Source organism: Phoxinus phoxinus (genome assembly GCF_949152265.1).
Source record: "Phoxinus phoxinus genome assembly, chromosome: 9".
Taxonomy (NCBI): domain Eukaryota; kingdom Metazoa; phylum Chordata; class Actinopteri; order Cypriniformes; family Leuciscidae; genus Phoxinus; species Phoxinus phoxinus.
In genome coordinates this window covers 18,649,954-18,677,567 of record NC_136884.1, presented here as the reverse complement: position 1 = coordinate 18,677,567, position 27,614 = coordinate 18,649,954, and the positions used below count along the sequence as shown (strand labels likewise).

General features: G+C 35.8%; 1 long non-coding RNA gene across 3 annotated transcripts; it reads left to right on the top strand.

Annotated features, from left to right (window-relative positions):
- Nucleotides 1–1,008: 1,008 nt before the first annotated feature.
- Nucleotides 1,009–3,094, top strand: LOC307004580. 3 transcript variants are annotated; one of them, XR_013799063.1, is made up of 7 exons: nt 1,009–1,202; nt 1,445–1,471; nt 1,756–1,780; nt 2,177–2,211; nt 2,308–2,623; nt 2,703–2,755; nt 2,977–3,094. It is a non-coding gene; the product is annotated as an uncharacterized lncRNA (long non-coding RNA). The 3 variants fall into 3 exon arrangements; XR_013799064.1 differs by having other exon boundaries at nt 1,157–1,202; nt 1,368–1,471; nt 1,756–2,211; XR_013799065.1 differs by having other exon boundaries at nt 1,157–1,202; nt 1,368–2,211.
- Nucleotides 3,095–27,614: the final 24,520 nt, after the last annotated feature.

The window sequence follows — 27,614 nt, the reverse complement described above, 5'->3', positions numbered from 1 at the left end:
AGATTTTGTGTGAAAATAAATCACACAAAGTGGTTTATTTTGTTTAAAAATCGTGTAAATGTATGAGGTGCAAGGCAAAGTGGGCCTCTTACCCCTCACAAACCAACAGGGCTAAAGACAAAGTATTAAATACTTTAGCTAAAATAATAAGCTTTTAATAATGTCCAAGTTAATACTTGACATTATTTTTACAGAGTTTGGAGCAAAACTCTGGACTGCAGGACTGTGACTCTCCAGGACGAGTGCTGGCCACCCCTGCTCTAGACCCTACAAATCTTTCAAAATCCACAAATGCACAAGAAGTGATCCACAAAAAGCATTCCATAAATGAATGCCAGGCAGAAATGTGTTTGAGCAACAGATTTTTGTGGATACTTTTTTTTATTTGCCTTTTTTTATTTTTTATTTTTTATGGGAATTTATATTCTATTTTTATGGATTTTACATGTGATAAATAATATTCAATACTGAATACACATTCTGAAAATACATTTTATTTGTTTATTGTTGTTCCAGTTTATTCTCTTTTTCTCCATTCTTCTTTCTCACATGCTCTGCCTTACATGACCAAACTTTCTTAATTGTTTTGATTGTCAGAGTCTTTATTTAATATTATAATAATTATTTGAAACATAATTTAAATGAATGACGAGATTTAAACATAAATCTTGTGAACCGATGTATATCAATGAAGAAGTGCCAAAAGAGCGCTGCAGACATCTAGTGGCTGCTGTTGAAATGTAATGTTCTTTTATTTTAAGTGTCTGTTTTTCAGTAGATGGCAGCAATCTTCCAATAAAACATGGCATCCTGAGAAAAATGAAATGAGTGAAGTGAAATTGAGAAAAGTAGTTTTTCTTTATAGGGAAGGAAAACTTGGACTCATGTGTCGTCACAATGTAAAGTTCTTCCTCCACCAGGGATAGGATAGGGCAGACACATGGAGTAGGGTATGCCATAAAGGGAGGTCGGAGCCAGCTGCAAGTGGGTGGGTAGCAGCAAGTGGGTGGAGCTTTACCCGCAAGTGGGCTGTACAAACTTCCAGAGGATTTTGATTGGTTTATTTAGGATCACCTGTGTTGAAGTAGCTATTGGTTTATGCTCCACAGTTGGTGGCGATAATGTGTAAGTTTTGTTGCGATCCATCAGAAAACAGAGAAGAAAGCCGCTTTCACATGTCAGCGTGCCGTTGAGATGAAGGGGTAAGCTTGTTGTAGGCCTACAGTTTTTAGTTTTGTAAAAAAGCATTATAAATTCTGAAAAAGACCATTTCATAGGCCTAATGGCGTTTGTACACTGTTTTTAGTGATGTATTACAAAAGAATAAGGGTAAAGTGTATCCAAATAAATTTCTGTCGTTTTTTTAGAAGCACACAAATTACAAAATCTGTAACGTGCATGACAAGATCTTTTCTGCATTCCATTTCTACATTTTGCTCTCCAGATTATGGATTCTGAATACCATAATAAGGTATTGTGGCAGTGTAATTTTTGTACGTTTTAGGACTGCATTGATTTTCAAATTGTAAATGTCTTAAACGTTTTGTAAATGGATTTGATATTAGAATACAAAACTTAATTGTACAATGCATGCAATTCTTTTAATACTTGTTTTCATTGTAGTTATGCTTTTTTTCTGCGTAATCCACAATGTAATGTAATTGAAACATTTGTTTTAATATCATATTATTTTATAAAATATATTACTCATAACAATCAGTGAATAAATGTGAAACGCATGTTATTGTGTTTTAGGTTCACTTATCAGTGAAAGATGCAGGTATGCCTCAAGTGCACAACATTTCACTGTCCACTTTGTCCTAAGGACAATACAAAATTCAGTCCCATTTATCTTGGGTGGTAGTACATGGGTGTAAATTGACCAAAATATTATTGTTATATTCACTATGAATAGGAGATCGTATATCCAATAATTTTTGACAAAAGTTGAAATTTTGTTGTATTCATTGGTGAATAAGTTTTTTTATATATATATATATATATATAAAAATGGACCATTAGTTATATTATTTATTTATTTATTTTTGTATTTACAAAAGTCTTTACTGTAATTTGTGATCAATGTAATGCATCCTTGCATTCAATTAATTTTGATAGTACTTGTTCTATTGCTTACTTTATTTGTTTTTGTTGCATGACAATCAAATTGTGGAAGACATGGGAGAAAGAGAAAACGAGCTGTTGTAGCTGGTATTGTCAGCTTTTTATATTTTGCATATATTTTTTTGTCAAATAAAAAATTATTGGATAATTGTATCCCTTTTTTTTATTCTAATTCTCTTTCAGAAGAAGAAGAATGCTCTGCACTCCCTGAAACCTTTGGGAAGGGAAAAAAAACTTGCAAAAGTAAGAACTTTGATATGAAACAAAATACATACACTAATCTGGGTTTCAAATTATGTTACTATAATATTGGTCAGCTAATTTTAAATTACTTCATTTTAGCAGACCAAACCCCAGTCGTGCTCTCTGTTTTTAGCAAGGTATGCATTTTAATGATGATTTAAAATGTGTATCATAGAACAACTTTAATCCACTTATATTTTTCTTTAAGAATGAGCTGTTAAAAGACGATGACCCTCCATCACACTTCATCTTCAAGGTAGTTGGAGGAATAATGTTATATAATGTGCTTTTTAACATTTTTTAACGGTCTGTGCTAACTGTTGCTATCTTTTCAGTTATCAGGAGCGTTGCTGAAGAACATACTTCTTGAAGTTCTTCTTCACACCTGGTACGTTTTGTGTAAATTGGTGATGAATAAACTAGTTGTTAGTCTAAAGGAAAACTAAAAATCAAATTTACTTATGTCATTCCTTGGAGTTCAAAAGTTCTGGACACCATTCACTTGCATGGCATGGACCTACAGAGCTGAGAAATTATTCTTAATGTTTGTAAATGTTCAATATCAACTATAAACCCTAGTTCTTGTTGTGCTTCTTGTGTATCCACCAGGTTATGCTGGAAAGGGAAAGCGAGGCGAGCTCCAGGGCATTTATTCAGAAACCTTCCACCCTGGATTTCGCAGTTTTCACTGCATGCAGATCAGTTCTAATGAGCTGATATAGTGTCCTTACAAATAAAAAAAATAAAAAAACTTTTGCAATCAATTGTGACTTGTACATGATTTTATTCATTGGAAAAAAAAATGTATCCACCCTGTGATTTATGTAATATATGTGTAACATGTTCAGAAGAACATTAGTCTGCTATTTAAAAAAAAAAATGCAGTAAAGATGGATGGTAACTGTTTTTTTTTTTTACATTAACCAAATATTTTTCATGTATTTACACATTCACTTCACTGAGTCCAATTGCATCACATTTTAATATGTTCAATTACTTGATACTGTAGAATATGTAGCTAATATTCAGAAATATGCTTGAATAAGGCCTACAGCCTGATGAATTTAAAACACCATCACTTTAAGTATGGTAAAAGGTGTAAAGACGTGACTTCATCATTGACAGTGAGTGGTATTGGACACACACAATAATAACAAAGCTGTAAGAAATCAGACCATGATGAGGAACGTAATATTTGATCGTTTATTTTCATTACTGTCACTACTTCCTGTCATACTCATTCACCGCCGTCCTCGGCAATGACAGCTTGGGGATTTCGGCGTAAACTCCTCCTACTTGCACATTTGTGAAATCCCTCCTACTTGCGGCATAAGCTCCTTCCACTTGCGGCGTAAGCTCCTCCCACATGCGGGTCTCCGGGCTGCAGCGATACATACATGGACACATGGACCAGTGAGGAGCCCAGGGAAGAACCGAAAGCAACAGGCTTCGGGGGCCAAACCTGCGGTGAAGACTCCCCTTATAGGCCCTTCCCTCCACTAGTCCATCCTCACCTCACTGTTCTTTAGGTGTCTCATGATTTAAGAATTAGGTAAAGAAGGAACAACAAATAGCAGACTCAGATTGAACAGAGGATCCAACCCTAATGTTTGCAGTCTTTACAACGAATACTGCTCTGTTGCTGTTGTTCTCTTTTGTTTTCGTTCTTCCTCTGTGCAGATACCACTGGATGACTGTCCCGAGACCCACATGCACCGACCTCCTCACCTGCGTATGAAGCCACAAACTTCCAGAAAACGACTCGACCCACTGCTGAGCCAACTGTCACAAAGAAAAAGAAAAGAAAAAATACACAACGCAGAGACTCGCATACGTTCCGTATGTCATCAGTGGATAACTTCAGTCATCCATCAACACGATCAAGATTGTCGTACTACTAACCATCATGGACATAGCGCAAAGTGTATAGACTCCAGAAACAACATATTCTTAGAGCTAATGAATATGTCAAAGAACGCCTTGTTTGCTGGAAAGAGCGTTGCATGGCACACGCACCTTCAGCGCCTGCCACAAACAAAGAAGATGGCTGCATTCCAGGACTCACGTGTGCACAAACATGGTGGTCAAGAACTTTGAACATTAATCCCGTCTCACAGGTTTAATGGATCCACCAGAGAACTTGAACAAAATCCAACAAGACATTCTTGATCTTTCAGCAAAAATCCACCAGATGACTGAAGGGTTCACGAACCCTAATTGCATGTTTGTTTCTGTGTCCGCATGCAATTACAGAAGAATCAACACAGATCATTATGCTATGTGCCTGTAACGATCACAAGTTACAAGAATTAACTTTTAAGTGTCTACATTTGTATTTTGTGAGAGTTTTTAAGAACTCTCAAACGGGGGACTGAAGAATAACACATTTTAAGAATCTATTTTGTTTTAGGTATAAATTATGATTATTGAGTTTCCAGCATTTTCCTGGATTCCTGGCAGTACTGTTCTCTCTATTGTGAGTTAAATGAGTCAGATTACTTAAATCTCGCCCTTTGTCCTTTGCCCTGGCCCAGCCGTTGACTAGTTTACCTGATTGGATAATTTGACTGATGAGATCAAGAAATCTCTTTGTAAATAAGCCGACTCATGCAGGCCACTGTATTTACAGACTTTGTTCTCATCACAATATAAATCCCTCCCCCTTGGAATGGATATAAATTACAATGTATACTGCTTGAGTAGCCAGACTGTTTGGACGAAACTGCAGACGCGCTCAATAAAGAATAACTTCTGCTTGAACGTGATTCCAACGTCTCCTGGTCTCTGCTTAGAAGAGGAAAAAGTTTCCTACACTATACATATATAATACATATATAATACATATAAATACAATGTAATGTGCTGTTGCATTGTATTTGCTCTTACGATCAAGCGTTGTGCATTGAAGAATAAGTAAAATGCACTTTGTTGCATTGCAATGCATTCAAGAACTAACTCAATCCGAAGTGCGTTGAAGATATTTGCAATGCAATCTGCTGTTGCATCGCTTGCACATACGATCAAGCTTTGTGCATTTAAGAATAAAAATAAAAGGAACATTCACTTTGTTGCCTTGCAATGCATTCAAGAACTAACTTTATCCGATGTGCATTGAAGAAATCGGCAATGCAATGTGCTGTTGCATTGCATTGCTCTTACTTGTGCATTGAAGAATAAGTAAAATGCACTTTGTTGCATTGCAATGCATTCAAGAACTAACTCAATCCGAAGTGCGTTGAAGATATTTGCAATACAATCTGCTGTTGCATCGCTTGCACATACGATCAAGCATTGAAGAATAACAATAAAATTAACATGCATTTTGTTGTCTTGCAATGCATTCAAGAACTAACTCATTCCGTAGTGCATTGAAGATATTGGCAATGTAATGTGCTGTTGCATTGTATTTGCTCTTACGATCAAGCATTGTGCATTGAAGAATAAGTAAAATGCACTTTGTTGCATTGCAATGCATTCAAGAACTAACTCTATCCGAAGTGCGTTGAAGATATTTGCAATGCAATCTGCTGTTGCATCGCTTGCACATACGATCAAGCGTTGTGCATTGAAGAAAAACGATAAAAGTACGGTAAAGCGTTTTTTTGAAGAGTTTTAATTGCACATACGGTCAAGCGTTGTGCCAGGGGCGGAGCGGGGGGGTGGCTAATTGGGCTTAAGCCCCGAATGTTTTGTCAAAAGCCCCGAATCTTTTAGTTTTTTTTAAATAACTTTAACTTTGTTCCATTCCTTCTCAGTCTTTCTGACTGGAGCGTCAAAAAATGAAACAAAAGCTCTATTACCGTGCGTGGTGGCGGACGGTAATGCATCGCGCATCACTCAGCTTGTTTGCCAACTGCCAATAAAAACCAACGAAGAATAAATCTTCTTCGTCGTTGTCATCAGGGGCTGGCAGCCGGGCTATTGTATGTTTTCACCTGCGTCGTAGCGAGCTTACTGGCTAACCGGCTGAAGTTAATATTATGGACATAACAACGTTTTTTTATATGGAACACTAACAGTAAACCTCACCGGCCGGAGAGAGATTCAGAAGCAGCATCGGACGAACCGCGCGGACAAGTGAATGCTGCGTTCACACCCGTTCACACAGAACGTGAATAGAGCGTCTGGCGCGAGTGATTTCAATCTTTAAGTCAATGTGAAGACGCGTTTACGCACGTCTGGAGGTCCTGCAGCGCGAATGACGTTTAGCGCGGCACGGCCGCGAATTCACCTCATTTGCGCGTCCAGTTTTTTTTTTTTTTTTTTTTACAGAGTAGGCCTAACTATCATCATTTTCCCAGATAGTGTATAGATTTTTAGGCATTCTATTATCTCAAACAGCCTGAAAAATAGTGCATTTAGCTGACGTAAATGGTAAAAAAATCTCACCGGGGGAGTATGCCCCCGGACCCCCCTAGGTTTGGGCTAAGCCCCGAATGTTTCAATCGTCTGCCTCCGCCCCTGCGTTGTGCATTGAAGAGTAACAATAAAAGTAACATGCACTTTGCTGGCTTGCAATGCATTCAAGTACTAACTCAATCCGAAAGTGCGTTGAAGATATTGCAATGCAATCTGCTGTTGCATCGCTTGCACATACAATCAAGCGTTGTGCATTGAAGAATAACTGTGATGGCTACGGCCACACAGGGTAATATCACCTCAGTTCTAAACATTTGATTACAGTTTTAGTATTTCACCTCTTTAGTTTGTTGCACTGATTATTATTTACAGTCATCTAAACTATGATATCTAAATAACGAACCCAATGCAGTTTTTTGATTTGTTTTATTTTGCTTTAGCTTTACATTGATTTACAGGGAATGCACTAATCACATGTTTCTTTGTGTTGAGTTACCTGGACTGTTGGGGGCGGTCCCTTCCTGCTTGGGCGAAAGGAGTGGCTAAGGGCTGAGGAGACCTATATCCGGAAGCCAGCTCATTAGGCCATACCATGTCTCACCATGTGCCAGGGGGTATTTTGTCCTTAGTTAGCTCTTGAGTTCTCAAGTGTTAGTTTGTTTACCCCTTCTATGTTATTTGGTTTTGACAAGCTGTTATATAAGCTCCCTTCTGTCTCTTTGTGGCAGGTCAGGTTTTGTTCAGTTAACCTTGTGTTATGAGTCTATGTATTTGAGTTAAAATTCAGTTATTTTTTTGTTGACCTCTTTTAAGGCCTAGTTATTTATTTTGGTCTTTATGTAAACTTCTCCATATTTTTGGGTAATAAAACCCCCTTTTTGAGAGACAGTCTCCTGTGTCGTCTTGCCTCACTGCTTTGGTCCCTGACAATAACAATAAAATTAACATGCATTTTGTTGCCTTGCAGTATATTCAAGAACGAACTCAATCCGATGTGCATTGAAGATATTGGCAATGCAATTTGCTGTTGCATTGCATTGCTCTTTTGATCAAGCGTTGTGCATTTTTATATGCATAGTATGAATAACATATGAGTAATAGCACCTTGTTGCATTGCAATGCATTCAAGAACTAACTCATTCCGTTGTGCATTGAAGATATTGGCAATGTAATGTGCTGTTGCATTGTATTTGCTCTTACAATCAAGCATTGTGCATTGAAGAATAAGTAAAATGCACTTTGTTGCACTGCAATGCATTCAAGAACTAAATCAATCCGATGTGCATTGAAGAAATCAGCAATGTAATGTGCTGTTGCATTGCATTGCTCTTACTTGTGCATTGAAGAATAAGTAAAATGCACTTTGTTGCAGTGCGATGCATTCAAGAACTAACTCAATCCAAAGTGCGTTGAAGATATTTGCAATACAATCTGCTGTTGCATCGCTTGCACATACAATCAAGCGTTGTGCATTGAAGAATAACAATAAAAGTAACATGCATTTTGTTGGCTTGCAATGCATTCAAGAACTAACTCAAGCCGAAGTGCGTTGAAGATATTGCAATGCAATCTGCTGTTGCATCGCTTGCACATACGATCAAGCGTTGTACATTGAAGAATAACAATAAAAGTAACGCATTTTGCTGCCTTGCAATGCATTCAAGAACTAACTCAATCCTATGTGCATTGAAGATATTGGCAATGCAATGTGCTGTTGCATTGCATTGCTCTAATGATCAAGCGTTAAAGAGTAACATATGAGTAATAGCACTTTGTTGCATTGCAATGCATTCAAGAACTAACTCATTCCGTAGTACGTTGATGAGATTTGCAATGCAAATCTGGTCAAAGGGTTTTAAACTGTATAAACTCCTTTATACTTTAGACCTTTAGACTCCTTCTGATGTTAAATACAGAATTCCATGTTTGACCTACTGAATATATTTCTGGCCAAAGAGTCCTCAATCTTGAACTTTCTTCTGATGCTTCATAAGCCATATATCTGACCTATTGAACCTTTTTCTGGTCAGAGGGTCCTCAAAAGGTTTCAAACTATATAAGCTTAGTTATAAACTATACAAACTATATAAACTTCCTGATTTTAAATCAGCCATACCGAAGTCCCTTTTTGAACATATTGACTTCTTTTTGGTGTTAAATCAGAATACAGAATTCCATATTTGACCTACTGAAAATATTACTGTCCAAAGAGTCCTTAAAGATTAACACTATACATTCAGATGAATATCTTCTGAGCTTATATCAGCCTGAAAAAAGTCCATATTTGACTTATTGAAAAATTTTCTGACCAAAGAGTATTCAAAAATTGAACTTTCTATACATACTCGTTAACTCCTCTGATATTACGTCAGCCATACAGAAGTCTATATTTGACCAAAGGAACATATTTCTGGCCAAAGAGTCCAGGATCTTGAACTTTCTATACATACTCATAGATTCCTGCTGATGCTTCATAAGTCCAATAGATATCCATATCTGGCCTATTGAACGTATTTCTGGTTAAAGAGGCCTTTAAAGATTGTAAACTATATAAAGTAATACTCTCTTTCTGATGATAAATCGGCCATATACCCTTTTTGACTTACAGGACAAATTCCTGCTCAAAGAGTTCCTGAACATTAAACTTGCTATTCATAAAGATTGACTTGTTGTGATGTTATATTAGCCATACAGAAGTCCATATTTGACCAAAGGGAAATGTTTCTGGCCAAATAATCCTCAATCTTGAACTTTCTAAACATACTCATAGACTCCTTTTGATGCTTAATGAGCCATATAGATGTCCATTTAGAAGTCCATATCTTGAATGATTTAACTTATTTCTGGTCAAAGGGTCCCTAAAAAGTTTTAAACTATATAAACTTAGAGACTCCGTCTGATGTTAAATCAGCCATTCAGAATTCCATATTTGACCTACTGGGCATATTTCTGGCTAAAGGGTCCTCAATCTTAAACTTTCTATACATACTCATAGACTCCTTCTGATGCTTCATACGCCATATATATGTCCATATCTGACCTATTGAACTTTTTTCTGGTCAAAGGGTCCTCAAAAGATTTTAAACTATATAAAGTTATAGACTACTTTTGAATAAAAAAATCAGCAATACAGAAGTCCTTAATTGACCTCATGAACATATTTGTGGCCAGAGTCAATGAACAGTAACTTACTATACATACTTCTCTTATTATACAGACTTCCCGTGATGTTATATCAGCTAGAAAGTAGTCCATTACAGACCAATTTAACATATTTTTGGCCAAAGATTCCTCAAATGTTTTTAAACTATATAAAGATATAGGCTCCTTCTGATGATAAATCAGCCATGAGGTCAGAAGGCCATATTTGAAAGTATGACCTTCATATTACTGGAAAACATTCCTTGCTCTGGAGCTCTCAATACATTCTCATAGACTCCTTCTAATACCTCATAAGCCAAATGGAAGTCTAAATCCATCTAAATAGAAGACCATATCTGACCTATTTAACGTTTTTATGGTCAAAGGGTCTTTGAACTCTTTCTTTCTTAATATATTGACTCCTTCTGATGTTCAATCAGCTATACAGAATTCCATATTTGACCTACTGAAAATAAAACTGGCCAAGGAGTCCTTATAGATTAACACTATACATTCAGATTGATTTCTTCTGAGGTTATATCAGCCTGACAAAAAAAACATATTTGACTTACTGAAAATTGTTCTGGCCAAAGAGTACTCGAAAATTGAACTTTCTATACATTCTCATAGACTCCGACTGATGCTTCATATACAGAGGTCCCTTATTGACTTACTGAACATAGTTCTAGCCAAAGAGCTCCTGAACATTAACTATATTAGCTGTTATATTAGCTACACAGAAGTCCATATTTGACCCAAGGAAAATATTTCTGGCCAAATAATCCTCAATCTTGAACTTATTATACATATGGATTCATTCTGATTCTTCATAAGCCATATAGATGTCCATATCTGGTGAATAGAAAATATTTTTTGCCAAAGGGTCCTTAAAAGTTAACTAACTAAACTTCTGTATGGCTGATGTAACATCAGAAGGAGTCTAAAAGAAAGTATAAAAATGTCAAGATCGAGGGCCATATTTACCTTGAGTAGGTCAAAAGAGACCTCTTTATGGCTGATTTAACATCAGAAGGAGTCTCTAAGTATGTATAGAAAGTTCAAGATTGAATATTATTTGGCCAAAAATATGTTACCTGGGTCAAATGTGGACTTATTTTTTGGCTGACGTAACAACAGGAGTCTTTGAGTATGTATAGAAAGTTTAAGATCGACTATTATTTGGCCAAAAATATGTTCCTTGCGTCAAATATGGACTTCTTTTTTGGCTGACGTAACATCAGAAGGAGTTTATGAGTATGTATAGAAAGTTCAAGATTGACTATTATTTGGCCAAAAATATTTTCCATGTGTCAAATATGGACTTCTGTATGGCTGATGTAACATCAGAAGGAGTCTAGGAGAAAGTATAGAAATTTCAAGATCGAGGGCCATATTTAAGTTGAGTAGGTCATAAGGGACCTCTTTATGGCTGATTTATCATCAGAAGGAGTCTCTAAATTTATATAGTTTAAATCCATTTAAAGAACCTTTGACCAGAAATAAGTTCAAAAGGTCAGATATGGACATCTATATGGCTTATGAAGCATCAGAATGAGTCTTTGAGTATGTATAGAAAGTTCAAGATTGACTATTATTTGGCCAAAAATATGTTCAATGGGTCAAAGATGGACTAATTTTTTGGCTGACTTAACATCAGGAGTCTTTGAGTATGTATAGAAAGTTCAAGATTGACTATTATTTGGCCAAAAATATGTTCCTTGGGTCAAATATGGACTTATTTTTTGGCTGACATAACATCAGAAGGAGTCTCTGAGTATGTATAGAAAGTTCAAGATTGACTATTATTTGGCCAAAAATACGTTTTTTTGGTCAAATATGGACTTCTTTTTTGGCTGACGTAACATCAGAAGGAGTCTCTGAGTATGTATAGAAAGTTCAAGATTGACTATTATTTGGCCAAAAATATGTTCCCTGGGTCAAATATGGACTTCTATTTTGGCTGACGTAACATCAGAAGGAGTCTATGAGTATGTATAGAAAGTTCAAGATTGACTATTATTTGGACAAAGATATTTTCCATTGGTCAAATATGGACTTCTGTATGGCAGATGTAACATCAGAAGGAGTCTAAGAGAAAGTATAGAAATTTCAAGATCGAGGGCCATATTTAAGTTGAGTAGGTCATAAGGGAACTCTTTATGGCTGATTTAACATCAGAAGGAGTCTCTAAATTTATATAGTTTAAATCCATTTGAAGACCCTTTGACCAGAAATAAGTTCAAAAGGTCAGATATGGACATCTATATGGCTTATGAAGCATCAGAAGGAGTCTTTGAGTATGTATAGAAAGTTCAAGATTGACTATTATTTGGCCAAAAATATGTTCTCTGGGTCAAATATTGACTTATTTTTTTGCCTGACATAACATCAGGAGTCTTTGAGTATGTATTGAAGGTTCAAGATTGACCATTATTTGGCCAAAAATATGTTCCCTGGGTCGAATGTGGACTTATTTTTTGGCTGACGTAACATCAGGAGTCTTTGAGTATGTATAGAAAGTTCAAGATTGAATATTATTTGGCCAAAAATACGTTTTTTGGGTCAAATATGGACTTATTTTTTGGCTGACGTAACATCAGAAGTAGTCTTTGAATATGCATAGAAAGTTCAAGATTGACTATTATTTGGCCAAAAATATGGTCCTGGGTCAAAAATGGACTTATTTTTTGGCTGACGTAACACCAGAAGGAGTCTTTGAGCATGTATAGAAAGTTCGTTTTGAGAACTCTTTGGTCAGAAATATGTTTAGTAATTCATATTTTGAATGGTGTCTTCCTAAAATCAGAAGAAATCAATCTGAATGTATAAGTTAATCTTTTAGGAATCTTTGGCCATAAACAAGTTCAGTATTTTAAAAAGGAACCTCTAATTGTCTGATTTAACATTAGAAGGATTCAATATGTGTTTATAGTTTAAAACTTTTTGAAGACCGTTTGACCAGAAATAAGTTCAATAGGTCAGATATGGACATCTATATTGCTTATGAAGCATCAGAAGGAGTCTAAAAGAAAGTATAGAAATTTCAAGATCGGGCCATATTTAAGTTGAGTAGGTCATAAGGGACCTCTTTATGGCTGATTTAACATCAGAATGAGTCTCTAAGTTTATATAGTTTAAATCCATTTTAGGACCCTGAGACCAGAAATAAATTCTTCTATATGGACATCTTTATGGCTTATGAAGCATCAAAAGGAGTCTTTGAGTATGTATAGAATTTTCAAGATTGACTATTATTTGGCCAAAAATATGTTCCTTGGGTCCAAATATGGACTTCTTTTTTGGCTGTGGAATGTAAGTGAATGTATAAGTTAATCTTTTAGGAATCTTTGGGCAAAAACATGTTCAGTATTTCAAATAGGAATCTCTGTTTGTCTGATTTAACATCAAAAGGAGTTCAAGATCAAGGACACTTTTTCCAGTAATATATTCAGACGGTCAAAAGTTGGCTGTAGGGCTCATGTAAAATCTAAATGTTTCAGCGAGCATGTATAGAAAGTTCAAGTTTCGAGTACTCTTTGGCCAGAAATATGTTGTAAAGTACATAATTGAGGATTTTCATTGCATTGCATTGCGTATGAATGCAATTCATAGTGTATTGTAGAGATAAGAATTTATGAGCTGTTGCATGACAATGCATACAATAACTAAACAATTCCGTTGTGCAACGAAGAGATAACATAAGTGCTGTTGCACTGCATTGCACAGACGATCTAACGATGTGCATTGAAGAATATCATACAAGATATGCGCTTGTTGCATTGCACTTGCATATCAGAACTAACTAATTCCCATGTGCGTTAAAGAGAAAACATAGTATGTAGCAAACGATCTAACGTTGTGCATTGAAAAATAACATATAAACTAAACACATGTTGCATTTCAACATTCCATTGTGCAATGAAGAGATAGTGTAAGTTCTATTGCATTGCATTACACACACGATCAAGCGTTGTGTAGAATAACAATAAAAGTAACATGCAATTTGTTGCCTTGCAATGCATTCAAGAACTAACTCAATCCAAAGTGCGTTAAGATATTTGCAATGCAATCTGCTGTTGCACCGCTTGCACATACTATCGTTGTGCGTTGTGCATTAAAGAATAACATATGAGTAATATGCACTTTGTTGCATTGCAATGCATTCAAGAACTAACTCATTCCGATGTGCAATGAAGAGATAACATTTATGTATTTTCATTCCATTGTATGAAAGGTCTAACTTATTCCTTTGTGCAATGAAAAGAAAATACATAAAATTACACATGTGCTTTTGCATTTCCATATAACTTAACTTATTCAGTTGTTTATTCACTTATTCAAGGGAAATCATTTTATCACCTGTTGCAATGCTTTAGAAAACCTTATTCCGTTGTGCAAAGAACCTAACATATATCATTGTACATGAAGAATAACACATAAATAACATGCAATTTGTTGCATTGCAATGCATTCAAGAACTAACTCATTCCGTAGTGCATTGAAAAGAAGTGCAATGAAATCTGCGGTTGCATCGCTTGCACATACGATCAAGCATTGTGCATTGAAGAATAAGTAACATGGATTTTGTTGCCTTGCAATGCTTTCAAGAACTAACTCAATCCGAAGTGCGTTGAAAATATTGGCAATGCAATGTGCTGTTGCATTGCATTGCTCTTACAATCAAGCGTTGTGCATTAAAGAATAACATATGAGTAATAGCACTTTGTTGCATTGCAATGCATTCAAGAACTAAATCCGAAGTGCGTTGAAGATATTGCAATGAAATCTGCTGTTGCATCGTTTTGCACAATACGATCAAGCTTTGTGCATTGAAGAATAAAAATAAAAGGAACATGCACTTTTTGTTGCCTTGCAATGCATTGAAAAACTAACTCAATCCGATGTGCATTAAAGAAATTGGCAATGCAATGTGCTGTTGCAATGCATTGCTCTTTCTTGTGCATTGAAGAATAAAATGCACTTTGTTGCATTGCAATGCATTCAAGATCTAATTCCTTCCATAGTGCATTGAAGATATTGGCAATGTAATGTGCTGTTGCATTGTATTTGCTCTTACGATCAAGCGTTGTGCATTGAAGAATAAGTAAAATGCACTTTGTTGCATTGCAATGCATTCAAGAACTCTATCCGAAGTGCGTTGAAGATATTGTAATGCAGTCTGCTGTTCCATCGTTTGCACATACGATCAAGCGTTGTGCATTGAAGAATAACAATAAAAGTAACATGCATTTTGTTGCCTTGCAGTGCATTCAAGAACTAACTCAATCCGATAAGATATTTGCAATACAATCTGCTGTTGCATCGTTTGCACATACGATCAAGCTTTGTGCATTGAAGAATAAGTAAAATGCACTTTGTTGCATTGCAATGCATTCAAGTACTAACTCAATCCGAAAGTGAGTCGAAGATATTGCAATGCAATCTGCTGTTGCATCGCTTGCACATACGATCAAGCGTTGTGCATTGAAGAATAACAATACAAGCAACATGCATTTTGTTGCCTTGCAATGCATTCAAGAACTAACTCAATCCGATGTGCATTGAAGATATTGGCAATGCAATGTGCTGTTGCGTTGCATTGCATTGCTCTTACGATCAAGCGTTGTGCATTTTAATATGCATAGTATGAATAACATATGAGTAATAGCACTTTGTTGCATTGCAATGCATTCAAGAACTAACTCATTCCGTAGTGCATTGAAAAGAAGTGCAATGCACATTGCACATATGATCAAGCGTTGTGCATTGAAGAATAAGTAAAATGCACTTTGTTGCACTGCAATGCATTCAAGAACTAACTTAATCCGATGTGCATTGAAGATATTGGCAATGCAATGTGCTGTTGCATTGCATTGCTCTTACGATCAAGCGTTGTGCATTTGAAGAATAACAATAAAAGTAACATGCATTTTGTTGGCTTGCAATGCATTCATGTACTAACTCAATCCGAATTGCGTTGAAGATATTGCAATGCAATCTGCTGTTGCATCGTTTGCACATACGATCAAGCTTTGTGCATTGAAGAATAAGTAAAATGCACTTTGTTGCATTGCAATGCATTCAAGAACTAACTCAATCCGAAGTACGTTGAAGATATTTGCAATACAATCTGCTGTTGCATCGTTTGCACATACGATCAAGCGTTTTGCATTGAAGAAAAACAATAAAAGTAACATGCATTTCGTTGGCCTGCAATGCATTCAAGAACTAACTCAATCCGAAGTGCGTTGAAGATATTTGCAATATAATCTGCTGTTGCATCGCTTGCACATACGATCAAGCGTTGTGCATTGAATAATAAAAATAAAAGGAACATGCATTTTGTTGCCTTGCAATGCATTCAAGAACTAACTGTGTCCGAATTGCGTTGAAGATATTGCAATGCAATCTGCTGTTGCATCGCGGCACATTGATATCAAGCTTTGTGCATTGAAGAATAACAATACAAGTAACATGCATTTTGTTGCCTTGCAATGCATTCAAGAACTAACTCAATCCGATGTGCATTGAAGATATTGGCAATGCAATGTGCTGTTGCGTTGCATTGCATTGCTCTTACGATCAAGCGTTGTGCATTTTAATATGCATAGTATAAATAACATATGAGTAATAGCACTTTGTTGCATTGCAATGCATTCAAGAACTAACTCATTCCGTAGTGCATTGAAAAGAAGTGCAAGGCACATTGCACATATGATCAAGCGTTGTGCATTGAAGAATAAGTAAAATGCACTTTGTTGCACTGCAATGCATTCAAGAACTAACTCAATCCGAAGTGCGTTGAAGATATTGCAATGCAATCTGCTGTTGGCATTGCTTGCACATATGATCAAGCGTTGTGCATTAAAGAATAACAATAAAAGTAACATGCATTTTGTTGCATTGCAATGCATTCAAGTACTAAATCCGAAGTGCGTTGAAGATATTTGCAATATAATCTGCTGTTGCATTGCTTGCACATACGATCAAGCGTTGTGCATTGAAGAATAAAAATAAAAGGAACATGAATTTTGTTGGCTTGCAATGCATTCATGTACTAACTCAATCCGAATTGCGTTGAAGATATTGCAATGCAATCTGCTGTTGCATCGTTTGCACATACGATCAAGCTTTGTGCATTGAAGAATAAGTAAAATGCACTTTGTTGCATTGCAATGCATTCAAGAACTAACTCAATCCGAAGTGCGTTGAAGATATTTGCAATACAATCTGCTGTTGCATCGCTTGCACATACAATCAAGCGTTTTGCATTGAAGAAAAACAATAAAAGTAACATGCATTTTGTTGGCCTGCAATGCATTCAAGAACTAACTCAATCCGAAGTGCGTTGAAGATATTTGCAATACAATCTGCTGTTGCATCGCTTGCACATACGATCAAGCTTTGTGCATTGAAGAATAAAAATAAAAGGAACATGCATTTTGTTGCCTTGCAATGCATTCAAGAACTAACTGTGTCCGAATTGCGTTGAAGATATTGGCAATGCAATGTGCTGTTGCGTTGCATTGCATTGCTCTTACGATCAAGCGTTGTGCATTTTAATATGCATAGTATGAATAACATCTGAGTAATAGCACTTTGTTGCATTGCAATGCATTCAAGAACTAACTCATTCCCGTAGTGCATTGAAAAGAAGTGCAATGCACATTGCACATATGATCAAGCGTTGTGCATTGAAGAATAAGTAAAATGCACTTTGTTGCACTGCAATGCATTCAAGAACTAACTCAATACGAAGTGCGTTGAAGATATTTGCAATGCAATCTGCTGTTGGCATTGCTTGCACATATTGATATCACGCGTTGTGCATTAAAGAATAACAATACAAGTAACATGCATTTTGTTGCCTTGCAATGCATTCAAGAACTAACTCAATCCGATGTGCATTGAAGATATTGGCAATGCAATGTGCTGTTGCGTTGCATTGCATTGTTCTTATGATCAAGCGTTGTGCATTAAAGAATAACAATAAAAGTAACATGCATTTTGTTGCATTGCAATGCATTCAAGTACTAAATCCGAAGTGCGTTGAAGATATTTGCAATATAATCTGCTTTTGCATTGCTTGCACATACGATCACGCTTTGTGCATTGAAGAATAAAAATAAAAGGAACATGCATTTTGTTGCCTTGCAATGCATTCATGAACTAACTTGATGTGCATTGAAGATATTGGCAATGCAATGTGCTGTTGCATTGCATTGCTCTTACAATCAAGCGTTGTGCATTTGAAGAATAACAATAAAAGTAACATGAACTTTGTTGGCTTGCAATGCATTCAAGTACTAACTCAATCCGCTGTGCATTGAAGATATTTGCAATGCAATCTGCCGTTGCATCGCTTGCACATTCGATCAAGCGTTGTGCATTGAAGAATAACAATACAAGTAACATGCATTTTGTTGCCTTGCAATGCATTCAAGAACTAACTCAATCCGATGTGCATTGAAGATATTGGCAATGCAATGTGCTGTTGCGTTGCATTGCTTTGCTCTTACGATCAAGCGTTGTGCATTTTAATATGCATAGTACGAATAACATATGAGTAATAGCACTTTGTTGCATTGCAATGCATTCAAGAACTAACTCAATCCGAAGTGCGTTGAAGATATTTGCAATGCAGTCTGCTGTTGGCATTGCTTGCACATATGATCAAGCGTTGTGCATTAAAGAATCAAAATAAAAGGAACATGCATTTTGTTGCCTTGCAATGCATTCAAGAACTAACTTAATCCGATGTGCATTGAAGATATTGGCAATGCAATGTGCTGTTGCATCGCTGGCACATTGATATCAAGCGTTGTGCATTAAAGAATAACAATACAAGTAACATGCAATTTTGTTGCCTTGCAATGCATTCAAGAACTAACTCAATCCGATGTGCATTGAAGATATTGGCAATGCAATGTGCTGTTGCGTTGCATTGCATTGCTCTTACGATCAAGCGTTGTGCATTTTAATATGCATAGTATGAATAACATATGAGTAATAGCACTTTGTTGCATTGCAATGCATTCAAGAACTAACTCATTCCGTAGTGCATTGAAAAGAGGTGCAATGCACATTGCACATATGATCAAGCTTTGTGCATTGAAGAATAAGTAAAATGCACTTTGTTGCACTGCAATGCATTCAAGAACTAACTCAATCTGAAGTGCGTTGAAGATATTGCAATGCAATCTACTTGTTGCATCGCTTGCACATACGATCAAGCGTTGTGCATTGAAGAATAAAAATAAAAGGAACATGAATTTTGTTGGCTTGCAATGCATTCATGTACTAACTCAATCCGAATTGCGTTCAAGATATTGCAATGCAATCTGCTGTTGCATCGCTTGCACATACGATCAAGCTTTGTGCATTGAAGAATAAAAATAAAAGGAACATGCATTTTGTTGCCTTGCAATGCATTCAAGAACTAACTGTGTCCGAATTGCGTTGAAGATATTGCAATGCAATCTGCAGTTGCATCGCTGGCACATTGATATCAAGCTTTGTGCATTGAAGAATAACAATAAAAGTAACATGCATTTTTTTTGCCTTGCAATGCATTCAAGAACGAACTCAATCCGATGTGCATTCAAGATATTGTAATGCAATCTGCTGTTGCATCGCTTGCACATACGGTCAAGCGTTGTGCATTGAAGAATAAAAATAAAAGTAACATGACCTTTGTCGGCTTGCAATGCATTCAAGTACTAACTCAATCCAAAGTGCGTTGAAGTTGCAATACAATCTGCTGTTGCATCGCTTGCACATACGATCAAGCGTTGTGCATTGAAGAATAATCATAAAAGTAGCATGCATTTTGTTGGCTTGCAATGCATTCAAGAACTAACTCATTCCGTAGTGAATTGAAAAGAAGTGCAATGCACATTGCACATATGATCAAGCGTTGTGCATTGAAGAATAAGTAAAATGCACTTTGTTGCATTGCAATGCATTCAAGAACTAACTAAATCCGAAGTGCGTTGAAGATATTTGCAATGCAATCTGCTGTTGCATCGCTTGCACATACGATCAAGCGTTGTGCATTGAAGAAAAACAATAAAAGTAACATGCACTTTGTTGCCTTGCAATGCATTCAAGAACTAACTCAATCCGATGAGCATTGAAGATATTGGCAATGCAATGTGCTGTTGCATTGCATTGTTTTTACGATCAAGCATTGTGCATTTTAATATGCAAAGTATGAATAACATATGAGTAATAGCACTTTGTTGCATTGCAATGCATTCAAGAACTAACTCATTCCGTAGTGCATTGAAAAGAAGTCCAATGCACATTGCACATAAGATCAAACGTTGTGCATTGAAGAATAAGTAAATGCACTTGGTTGCACTGCAATGCATTCAAGCACTAACTCAATCCGAAGTGCGTTGAAGATATTTGCAATGCAATCTACTGTTGGCATTGCTTGCAAATATGATCAAGCGTTGTGCATTGAAGAATAACAATAAAAGTAACATGCATTTTGTTGCATTGCAATGCATTTAAGAACTAACTCTATCCGAAGTGCTTTGAAGATATTTGCAATGTTGCATCTCAAAAATTCCTGATGTTACGTCAGCCAAAAAGAAGTCCATATTTGACCCAAGGAACATATTATTGGCCAAATAATAGTCAATCTTGAACTTTCTATACATACTCAAAGACTCCTGATGTTACGTCAGCCAAAATAGAAGTCCATATTTGACCCATGGAAAATAATTTTGGCCAAATAAGTCAATCTTGAACTTTCTGTACATACTCATAGACTCCTTCTGATGTTAATTCAGCCAAAAAAGAAGTCCAAATTTGACCCAGGGAACATATTTTTGGCCAAATAATAGTCAATCTTGAACTTTCTATACATACTCAAAGACTCCTGATGTTACGTCAGCCAAAAAAGAAGTCCATATTTGACCCAAGGAACATATTTTTGGCCAAATAATAGTCTATCTTGAACTTTCTATAAATACTCAGAGACTCCTTCTGATGTTACATCAGCCAAAAAATAAGTCCACATTTGACCCAGGGAACATATTAATGGCCAAATAATAGTCAATATTGAACTTTTTATACATACTCAAAGACTCCTTCTGATGCTTCATAAGCCATATAGATGTCCATATCTGACCTTTTGAACTTATTTCTGGTCAAAGGGTCTTCAAATGGATTTAAACTATATAAATTTAGAGACTCCTTCTGATGTTAAATCAGCCATAAAGAGGTCCCTTATGACCTACTCAACTTAAATATGGCCCTTGATCTTGAAATTTCTATACTTTCTCTTAGACTCCTTCTGATGTTACATCTGCCATACAGAAGTCCATATTTGACCCATGGAAAATATCTTTGTCCAAATAATAGTCAATCTTGAACTTTCTTTACATACTCATAGACTCCTTCTGATGTTACGTCAGCCAAAAACGAAGTCCATATTTTGACCCAGGGAACATATTTTTGACCAAATAATAGTCAATCTTGATTTTTCTGTACATACTCAGAGACTCCTTCTGATGTTACGTCGGCCAAAAAAGAAGTCCATATTTAATTCAAGGAACATCTTTTTGGCCAAATAATAGTCAATTTTGAACTTTTCTATACATACTCAGAGACTCCTTCTGATGTTACTTCAGCAAAAAAAGAAGTCCATATTTGACCAAAGGAACATATTATTGGCAAAATAATAGTCAATCTTGAACTTTCTATACATACTCATAGACTCCTTCTGATGTTACGTCAGCCAAAAAAGAAGTCCATATATGACCCAAAAAACATATTTTTGGCCAAATAATAGTCAATCTTGAACTTTCTATACATACTCAAAGACTCCTGATGTTACGTCAGCCAAAAAATAAGTCCATATTTGACCCAAGGAACATATTTTTGGCCAGAAAATAGTCAATCTTGAACTTTCAAATTCATACTCAAAGACTCCTGATGTTACGTCAGCAAAAAAGAAGTCCATATTTGACCCAAGGAACATATTTTTGGCCAAATAATAGTCAATCTTGAACTTTCTCTACATACTCAAAGACTCCTGATGTTACGTCAGCCAAAAAGGAAGTCCATATTTGACCCAAGGAACATATTATTGGCCAAATAATAGTCAATCTTGAACTTTCTATACATACTCAAAGACTTCTGATGTTACGTCAGCCAAAAAATAAGTCCATATTTGACCCAAGGTACATATTTTTGGCCAAATAATAGTCAATCTTGAACTTTCTATACATACTCAGAGACTCCTTCTGATGTTACGTCATCCAAAAAATAAGTCCACATTTGACCCAGGGAACATATTTTTGGCCAAATAATAGTCAATCTTGAACGTTCTATACATACTCAAAGACTCCTGATGTTACGTCAGCCAAACAATAAGTCCATCTTTGACCCAAGGAACATATTTTTGGCCAAATAAAAGTCAATCTTGAACTTTCTATACATACTCAGAGACTCCTTCTGATGTTACGTCAGCCAAAAAAGAAGTCCATATTTGACCCAAGGAACATATTATTGGCCAAATAATAGTCCTGAACTTTCTATACATACTCAAAGACTCCATATGTTACGTCAGCCAAAAAGGAAGTCCATATTTGACCCAAGGAACATATTATTGGCCAAATAATAGTCAATCTTGAACTTTCTATACATACTCAAAGACTCCTTCTGATGTTACGTCAGCAAAAAAATAAGTCCATATTTGACCCAAGGAACATATTTTTGGGCAAATAATAGTCAATCTTGAACTTTCTATACATACTCAAAGACTCCTGATGTTACGTCAGCCAAAAAATAAGTCCATATTTGACCCAGGGAGCATATTTTTGGCCAAATAAAAGTCAATCTTGAACTTTCTATACATACTCAGAGACTCCTTCTGATGTTACGTCAGCCAAAAAATAAGTCCATATTTGACCCAAGGAACATATTTTTGGGCAAATAATAGTCAATCTTGAACTTTCTATACATACTCAAAGACTCCTGATGTTACGTCAGCCAAAAAATAAGTCCATATTTGACCCAAGGAACATATTTTTGGCCAAATAAAAGTCAATCTTGAACTTTCTATACATACTCAGAGACTCCTTCTGATGGTAAATCTGCCGTAAAGAGGTCCCTTTTGACCTACTCAAGGTAAATATGGCCCTCGATCTTGAAATTGTTATACTTTCTCTTAGACTCCTTCTGATCAGACATATTTAGAAAGAATATATTATAGACAGAAGTCCATATTTGACCCATGGAAAATATTTTTGGCCAAATAATTGTCAATCTTGAACTTTCTATACATGCTCAGAGACTCCTTTTGATGTTACATCAGCCAAAAAATAAGTCCATATTTGACCCAGGGAACATATTTTTGGCCAAGTAATAGTCAATCTTGAACTTTCTATACATACTCGTAGACTCCTGATGTTACGTCAGCCAAAAAGAAGTCCATATTTGACCCAAGGAACATGTTATTTGCCAAATAATAGTCAATCTTGAACTTTCTATACATACTCAGACTCCTGATGTTACGTCAGCCAAAAAATAAGTCCATATTTGACCCAAGGAACATATTTTTGGCCAAATAATAGTCAATCTTGAACTTTCTATACATAATCAAAGACTTCTGATGTTACGTCAGCCAAAAAATAAGTCCATATTTGACCCAAGGAACATATTTTTGGCCAAATAATAGTCAATCTTGAACTTTCTATACATACTCAAAGACTCCTGATGTTACGTCAGCCAAAAAATAAGTCCACATTTGATCCAGGGAACATATATTTGGCAAAATAATAGTCAATCTTGAACTTTCTATACATACTCAGAGACTCCTTCTGATGTTAAATCTGCCATGAAGAGGTCCCTTTTGACCTACTCAAGGTAAATATGGCCCTCGATCTTGAAATTTTTATACTTTCGCTTAGACTCCTTCTGATCAGCCATATTTAGACAGAATATATTATAGACAGAAGTCCATATTTGACCCATGGAATATATTTTTGGCCAAATAATAGTCAATCTTGAACTTTCTATACATACTCAGAGACTCCTTCTGATGTTACGTCGGCCAAAAAAGAAGTCCATATTTGATTCAGGGAACATCTTTTTGGCCAAATAATAGTTAATTTTGAACTTTCTATACATACTCAAAGACTTCTGATGTTACGTCAGCCAAAAAATAAGTCCACATTTGACCCAGGGAACATATTTTTGGCCAAATAATAGTCAATCTTGAACGTTCTATACATACTCAAAGACTCCTGATGTTACGTCAGCCAAACAATAAGTCCATCTTTGACCCAAGGAACATATTTTTGGCCAAATAAAAGTCAATCTTGAACTTTCTATACATACTCAGAGACTCCTTCTGATGTTACGTCAGCCAAAAAAGAAGTCCATATTTGACCCAAGGAACATATTATTGGCCAAATAATAGTCCTGAACTTTCTATACATACTCAAAGACTCCATATGTTACGTCAGCCAAAAAGGAAGTCCATATTTGACCCAAGGAACATATTATTGGCCAAATAATAGTCAATCTTGAACTTTCTATACATACTCAAAGACTCCTTCTGATGTTACGTCAGCAAAAAAATAAGTCCATATTTGACCCAAGGAACATATTTTTGGGCAAATAATAGTCAATCTTGAACTTTCTATACATACTCAAAGACTCCTGATGTTACGTCAGCCAAAAAATAAGTCCATATTTGACCCAAGGAACATATTTTTGGCCAAATAAAAGTCAATCTTGAACTTTCTATACATACTCAGAGACTCCTTCTGATGTTACGTCAGCCAAAAAATAAGTCCATATTTGACCCAAGGAACATATTTTTGGGCAAATAATAGTCAATCTTGAACTTTCTATACATACTCAAAGACTCCTGATGTTACGTCAGCCAAAAAATAAGTCCATATTTGACCCAAGGAACATATTTTTGGCCAAATAAAAGTCAATCTTGAACTTTCTATACATACTCAGAGACTCCTTCTGATGGTAAATCTGCCATAAAGAGGTCCCTTTTGACCTACTCAAGGTAAATATGGCCCTCGATCTTGAAATTGTTATACTTTCTCTTAGACTCCTTCTGATCAGACATATTTAGAAAGAATATATTATAGACAGAAGTCCATATTTGACCCATGGAAAATATTTTTGGCCAAATAATTGTCAATCTTGAACTTTCTATACATGCTCAGAGACTCCTTTTGATGTTACATCAGCCAAAAAATAAGTCCATATTTGACCCAGGGAACATATTTTTGGCCAAGTAATAGTCAATCTTGAACTTTCTATACATACTCGTAGACTCCTGATGTTACGTCAGCCAAAAAGAAGTCCATATTTGACCCAAGGAACATGTTATTTGCCAAATAATAGTCAATCTTGAACTTTCTATACATACTCAGACTCCTGATGTTACGTCAGCCAAAAAATAAGTCCATATTTGACCCAAGGAACATATTTTTGGCCAAATAATAGTCAATCTTGAACTTTCTATACATAATCAAAGACTTCTGATGTTACGTCAGCCAAAAAATAAGTCCATATTTGACCCAAGGAACATATTTTTGGCCAAATAATAGTCAATCTTGAACTTTCTATACATACTCAAAGACTCCTGATGTTACGTCAGCCAAAAAATAAGTCCACATTTGATCCAGGGAACATATATTTGGCAAAATAATAGTCAATCTTGAACTTTCTATACATACTCAGAGACTCCTTCTGATGTTAAATCTGCCATGAAGAGGTCCCTTTTGACCTACTCAAGGTAAATATGGCCCTCGATCTTGAAATTTTTATACTTTCGCTTAGACTCCTTCTGATCAGCCATATTTAGACAGAATATATTATAGACAGAAGTCCATATTTGACCCATGGAATATATTTTTGGCCAAATAATAGTCAATCTTGAACTTTCTATACATACTCAGAGACTCCTTCTGATGTTACGTCGGCCAAAAAAGAAGTCCATATTTGATTCAGGGAACATCTTTTTGGCCAAATAATAGTTAATTTTGAACTTTCTATACATACTCAAAGACTTCTGATGTTACGTCAGCCAAAAAATAAGTCCATATTTGACCCAAGGTACATATTTTTGGCCAAATAATAGTCAATCTTGAACTTTCTATACATACTCAGAGACTCCTTCTGATGTTACGTCATCCAAAAAATAAGTCCACATTTGACCCAGGGAACATATTTTTGGCCAAATAATAGTCAATCTTGAACGTTCTATACATACTCAAAGACTCCTGATGTTACGTCAGCCAAACAATAAGTCCATCTTTGACCCAAGGAACATATTTTTGGCCAAATAAAAGTCAATCTTGAACTTTCTATACATGCTCTAAGACTCCTAATGTTACGTCAGCCAAAAAAGAAATCCATCTTTGACCCAAGGAACATATTTTTGGCCAAATAATAGTCAATCTTGAACTTTCTATACATATTTAGAGACTCCTTCTGATGTTACGTCAGTCACAAAATAAGTCCATCTTTGACCCAAGGAACATATTTTTGGCCAAATAATAGTCAATCTTGAACTTTCTATACATACTCAGAGACTCCTTCTGATGTTACCTCAGCCAAAAAAGAAGTCCATATTTGACCCAAGGAACATATTATTGGCCAAATAATAGTCAATCCTGAACTTTCTATACATATTTAGAGACTCCTTCTGATGTTACGTCAGCCAAAAAATATGTCCATATTTGACCCAAGGAACATATTTTTGGCTAGAAAATAGTCAATCTTGAACTTTCAAATTCATACTCAAATACTCCTGATGTTACGTCAGCAAAAAAGAAGTCCATATTTGACCCAAGGAACATATTTTTGGCCAAATAATAGTCAATCTTGAACTTTCTATACATACTCAAAGACTCCATATGTTACGTCAGCCAAAAAGGAAGTCCATATTTGACCCAAGGAACATATTATTGGCCAAATAATAGTCAATCTTGAACTTTCTATACATACTCAAAGACTCCTGATGTTACGTCAGCCAAAAAATAAGTCCATCTTTGACCCAAGGAACATATTTTTGGCCAAATAAAAGTCAATCTTGAACTTTCTATACATACTCAGAGACTCCTTCTGATGGTAAATCTGCCATAAAGAGGTCCCTTTTGACCTACTCAAGGTAAATATGGCCCTCGATCTTGAAATTGTTATACTTTCTCTTAGACTCCTTCTGATCAGCCATATTTAGAAAGAATATATTATAGACAGAAGTCCATATTTGACCCATGGAAAATATTTTTGGCCAAATAATTGTCAATCTTGAACTTTCTATACATGCTCAGAGACTCCTTCTGATGTTACGTCAGCCAAAAAAGAAGTCCATATTTGACCCAAGGAACATATTATTGGCCAAATAATAGTCAATCCTGAACTTTCTATACATATTTAGAGACTCCTTCTGATGTTACGTCAGTCACAAAATAAGTCCATCTTTGACCCAAGGAACATATTTTTGGCCAAATAATAGTCAATCTTGAACTTTCTATACATACTCAAATACTCCTGATGTTACGTCAGCCAAAAAATATGTCCATATTTGACCCAAGGAACATATTTTTGGCCAGAAAATAGTCAATCTTGAACTTTCAAATTCATACTCAAAGACTCCTGATGTTACGTCAGCAAAAAATAAGTCCATATTTGACCCAAGGAACATATTATTGGCCAAATAATAGTCAATCTTGAACTTTCTATACATACTCAAAGAC